This window comes from Dendropsophus ebraccatus, chromosome 2, assembly GCF_027789765.1.
Source record: "Dendropsophus ebraccatus isolate aDenEbr1 chromosome 2, aDenEbr1.pat, whole genome shotgun sequence".
Classification (NCBI taxonomy): domain Eukaryota; kingdom Metazoa; phylum Chordata; class Amphibia; order Anura; family Hylidae; genus Dendropsophus; species Dendropsophus ebraccatus.
In genome coordinates, this window is record NC_091455.1 from 27,621,855 (window position 1) to 27,628,047 (window position 6,193).

The window sequence follows — 6,193 nt, forward strand, 5'->3', positions numbered from 1 at the left end:
CCGGTCGCGATGATCTTTTCAGAGACCGACCGTTCCGTGACCCGGCCGGGTCACAGAACGGCCATTCTCGTACGTTGTGTGAACATAGCCTTAGGCTATGTTCACACTACGTATATGTATGGCCGTAGTGCGAGCCGCGAATATTCGGCCGTAGTTTTGAGGTTGATGCGTACGCTGGAAAGTATACGATATACGGCTGCACAGTGCACACTACGTATGAGCCTACGGCCCGATCGTAAACGGACCCGTAAAAAATGAAAAGACCATTGTTTGCGGCCGGAATTGTGCAAATTCACGGCCGTGGATTGACATGCGGTCCGTACGGAGTACTTAAAAAATAGCCGGCAATAATGCTGAATGCCGATGCCTCTAATAGTTAATATATTAAATTAATAAAACACATTTTCTTTGTAATAAAGTCCCTTTTGTTAAATTAATTCTAACGAATCCATCATTGTGCAATTAGATATACTGTTAAAATAAATATATATATAAATAAATGTATATTTATATATATATTTATTTTTTGACAGTATATTTAATTGCACAATGATGGATTCGTTTAAATGTAATTATTGAACAACGAAACTGATTTTATTACAACAAAAATGTGTTTTATTAATTAAATATTAATTAGTACAGGAAGCTCCATTAAGCCGTTAATTCATATTCCCGGTAAATAGATCATTCTGTACTAATCAACATTTTACTTTAATTAAAACATCAAATGTTTCTTCTAATTATGTTATGACAACAGCATTATTAGAAGAAACATTTAGAATTATATGTGCGCTCAGCTGATTGGCTGAACAGCTCAGCGCACATATAAAGAGACGGGCCGCAGCACAGTGACTTCATTGTGCTGCGGACCAGCGAAGAGGACATATCGGGACATCGGATGGTGAGTATAAAGCTCTCCCCACCCCCTCCCCAGCACTGCACCCATCCCAGCAAGGAAGGGGGGTCACTTAACCCCTTCCTTGCTGGGATGGGTGCAGTCTGACATCAGTCTGGCCCCCAAGGGGTTAAGGGGGATGCAATACATCCTCCCTTAACCCCTTGGGGGCCAGACTGTAAGCAGCGATCTGTAAAGATGCTGCATACTGTAAGGAGCACAACACCGCTCACAATGATGGGTGTTGTGCTCCTGTTTGTGTGTTTTTTGTGTGTTTCTCCCTTTTTGTTTTTCAGATATCGGTATCCAGTGGATTACGTCGGATTCGGTGGACTACGTTGATGACCAGCGGTTGTTTGGCATTTTTTTTTAAATAAAATGGTCAATGAGGGGTGTGGGGGGGGGGGGGTTATTTAAATAAAAAAAAAATTTCACTTGTCTCTTGTCTTTATTTCTTTACTTTATAGACTTAGTAGTGGAAGCTGTCTAATAGACGGAATCCATTACTAAGTTGGGGCCTAGTGTTAGCCGGTATAAAATGGCTAACACTAACCCCCCATTATTACCCCAGTACCCAATGCCACCAGGGGTACTGGGAAGAGCCGGGTGCCAGTGGTCCCGGAGCATCAAAATTGGCGCTCCTGGACTGGGCGGCAGCAGGCTGGTAAGATTTAGGCTGGGGAGGGCCTAAACCAATGGCTCTTCCCACCCTGGTGTTACCAGGCTGCTGTTGCTTGGTTTTTAACCCGGCTGGTTATAAAAATAGGGGGGACCCTATGAGTTTTTATTTTTATTTATTTATTTAAAAAAAAATAAAGCCACTGGACCACTGGCACCCGGCTCTTCCCAGTACCCATGGTGGCATTGGGTACTGGGGTAATAATGGGGGGTTAGTGTTAGCCATTTTATACCGGCTAACACTAGGCCTCAACTTAGTAATGGATTCCGTCTATTAGATGGCTTCCACTACTAAGTCTATAAAGTAAAGAAATAAAGACAAGAGACTAGTGAAAAAATTTTTTTATTCAAATAAAAACACCCCCACACCCCTCATTGACCATTTTATTAAAAAAAAAAACAAAAAGGGAGAAACACACAAAAACACACAAACAGGACCGGTGTTGTGCTCCTTACAGTATGCAGCATCTTTACAGATCACTGCTTACAGTCTGGCCCCCAAGGGGTTAAGGGAGGATGTATTGCATATCAGACTGCACCCATACAAGCAAGGAAGGGGTTAAGTGACCCCCCTTCCTTACTGGGATGGGTGCAGTGCTGGGGAGGGGGTGGGGAGAGCTTTATACTCACCATCCGATGTCCCGATCTGTCCTCCTCGCTGGTCCGCAGCACAATGAAGTCACTGTGCTGCGGACTGGCTCTTTATATGTGCACTGAGCCGATCAGCCAATCAGCTGAGTGCACATATAATTCTAAATGTTTCTTCTAATAATGCTATTGTGATAACATAATTAGAAGAAACATTTGATGTTTTAATTAAAGTAAAGTGATGATTAGTACAGAATGCTCTATTTACCGGGAATATGAATTAACGGCTTAATGGAGCTTCCTGTACTAATTAATATTTAATTAATAAAACACATTTTGTTGTAATAAAATCAGTTTCATTGTTCAATAATTTAATTTAAACGAATCCATCATTGTGCAATTAAATATACTGTCAAAAAATAAATATATATATATAAATATACATTTATTTATATATATATATATATTTATTTTAACAGTATATTTAATTGCACAATGATGGATTTGTTTAAATTTAATTATTGAACAACGAAAGGGACTTTATTACAACAAAAATATGTTTTATTAATTAAATATATTTTCCATGAGAGACATCGGCATTACTGCAGAGGATCGCAAACCCCGGTAATAGCGATTCATGTAAACTGTTTCCCTGCTTTCCCAGATGCATCCAGAGGTGTTTGCATCACTTTCTAAAGATTTTATTTGTTATTTTAAGTTGAACCAGATTTCCAAGTAAATGACCGTGTGTTTTCAGCCGCATGTCTATTTTTTCCCACGGCCGTAGTTTCAGCCGCACATTTCCGGCCGCGTAAAAACTACGGCCGTACATATACGTAGTGTGAACATAGCCTTAAACAGCGTGCTATCACTGCAGCCCATCATTGACGTTGAGGACCTGGCTGTCCTCACCTGTTATGAAGCAAGCTCAGCTCCTGAGTTCACTTCTTAGCGTTAAACCCCGGTAGGACGTACATTTACACCCTTTTGTGTTAAGGCCCATCTGTTGTGTGAGATACAATAATTTACAGTTCAGCCAGCTACAAAATCTACCACATTGCCACCACTATCTATGGCCTCAACTGTAAGAACTCCTTTGTTACATATACCCTCAATTCCCATGTTTAAAAGGGGTTTAGATGCCTTGAAAATCTTAATATTACAAGTTATAGTTTTTCGATTTAAAGATAGGATGTTTATTCGGTGTTGTATTCTCAACAATAGAGAAACAAGATAGATAACATCCGTCAGGAGATTATCTCCCAGTCCCCAAGTAGTGTTGTTCCCATTCCCTCTCACACAGTGGCGTAGCTATAGGGGTCGCCGGGGTCGCCATGGCGACCGGGCCCCTACGCTAGGGGGGCCCGCACGGCCCCCCTTGCCACTTGTTTTTGAGCATCCAGAGAAGCTGCGGCCGCGCAGCTTCTCGGGATGCACAGATCGCTTTGATGTTCCGCCCGCACATTGAGCGGGTGGAACATCAAAGCGATCAGAATACAGGAGAAGGACCTGTCAGCGTCCTCCTCCTGTATTCCCTCCCATAGGCTGCCGGCACTTCATGCCAGCAGCCTATGGGAGGCCGGGCCGTGACCTCTCCGGCAGGCGTGATGATGTGACGTCATCACGTCTGCCGGAAGTCCCGTCCCTGCGGCTCGCAAGATGGAGCCCGAAGAGGAGGAGGAGAGCTGCTGCCTGCACAACGCGGATTAGGTGAGTAGGATGTTTGTTTTTTTAGTGGCACCTCTGGGGGCATTATTATTGTATGGGGGCACCTCTGGGGGCATTATTAGTATATGGGGCACCTCTGGGGGCATTATTAGTTCTTGGAGGCACCTCTGGGGGCATTATTAGTGTATGGGGGCACCTCTGGGGGCATTATTAGTATATGGGGGGCACCTCTGGGGGCATTATTAGTGTATGGGGGCACCTCTGGGGGCATTATTAGTTCTTGGGGGCACCTCTGGGGGCATTATTAGTATATGGGGGCACCTCTGGGGGCATTATTAGTATATAGGGGGCACCTCTGGGGGCATTATAAGTATATGGGGGCACCTCTGGGGGCATTATTAGTATATGGGGGCACCTCTGGGGGCATTATTAGTATATGGGGGCACCTCTGGGGGCATTATTAGTTCTTGGGGGCACCTCTGGGGGCATTATTAGTATATGGGGGCACCTCTGGGGGCATTATTAGTATATGGGGGCACCTCTGGGGGCATTATTAGTATATGGGGGCACCTCTGGGGGCATTATTAGTGTATGGGGGCACCTCTGGGGGCATTATTAGTTCTTGGGGGCACCTCTGGGGGCATTATTAGCTCATGTGGGCACCTCTGGGGGCATTATTAGTGTATGGGGGCACCTCTGGAGGCATTATTAGTGTATGGGGGCACCTCTGGGGGCATTATTAGTATATGGGGGCACCTCTTGGGGCATTATTATTGTATGGGGGCACCTCTGGGGGCATTATTAGTTCATGGTGGCAACTCTGTGGGCGTTATTAGTTCATGGGGGCCACCTCTGGGGGCATTATTAGCTCATGGGGGCACCTCTGGGGGCATTATTAGTTGATGGGGGCACCTCTGGGGGCATTATTAGTTCATGGGGGCACCTCTGGGGGCATTATTAGTTCATGGGGGCACCTCTGGAGGCATTATTAGTTCATGGGGGCACCTCTGGGGGCATTATTAGTTCATAGGGGGCAACTCTGGGGGCATTATTAGTTCATGGGGGCACCTCTGGGGGCATTATTAGTTCATGGGGGCACCTCTGGGGGCACTATTAGCTCATGGGGGCACCTCTGGGGGCGTTATTAGTTCATAGGGGGCAACTCTGGGGGCATTATTAGTTCATGGGGGCCCCTCTGGAGGCATTATTAGTTCATGGGGGCACCTCTGGGGGTATTTTTAGCTCATGGGGGCCACCTCTTGGGGCATTATTAGCTCATGGGGGCACCTCTGGGGGCATTATTAGCTCATGGGGGCACTTCTGGGGGCATTATTAGTTGATGGGGGCACCTCTGGGGCCATTATTTGTTCATGGGGGCACCTCTGGGGGCATAATTAGCTCATGAGGGCACCTCTGGGGGCATTATTATTGTATGGGGGCACCTCTGGGGCTATTATTAGCTCATGGGGGCACAGCAGGGAATCCTACATACAGGGGGCATCCCACATTCCTACTCACTTTACTGCACATAACACCAAACAGTGCAGTTACTATGGGAGCCTACAGGAGGGAGGAAGGGAAGGAAGTTGTTAGAAATGTGCGGAGCCTAAATTGTTTGTCTCGCAGGTTCTAAGGGGATGAAACTGGAAGGAATCATCTTGGAGGACTGGACGGAGAGGAAAAGGGAAAGTGACGCCTCAGATCAAAGAAGACATCACCGGTGAGTCACTGTATGACGTTTTTTTTATTTTGTAGAACATCTTTTAGTAGGGGTGCCCCGAGGTGGAAAAGGTTGGGAAGCACCGCGCTAATCTGTCCCGCTGTGCCCGCTGGCACATGCTGTCATCTGATTGGGCCTCTTACCTAATCAGATGACAGCAAGTACCAGCGCCCCCTCCTCCAGACATCTGCCTTGGTGGCCCAAGCTATGTCCTATGGCCGTCTCTTTACCGCGTTGAGCTCCAGCTTGTGCTGCATCTACATTATCTGTACTCAGAGATATCACTGTGTTATCTGTGGTGTTACATAGGACTGCAGGGGACATCTACTACATGATCTGTACTCAGAGATATCACTGTGTTATCTGTGGTGTTACATAGGACTGCAGGGGACATCTACTACATTATCTGTACTCAGAGATATCACTGCGTTATCTGTGGTGTTACATAGGACTGCAGATGACTACTACATTATCTGTACTCAGAGGGATATCACTGTTATCTGTGGTGTTACATAGGACTGCAGGTGATATCAGGTGACTTCTGCAGGTTGCAGAAGTTCAAACTTCATCATGCCCTGCTGACAGTTTATAATGGGAGTTGTAGTTTTGCAGCATGTGGCTCTTCAGGTTGCAGCACTACAACC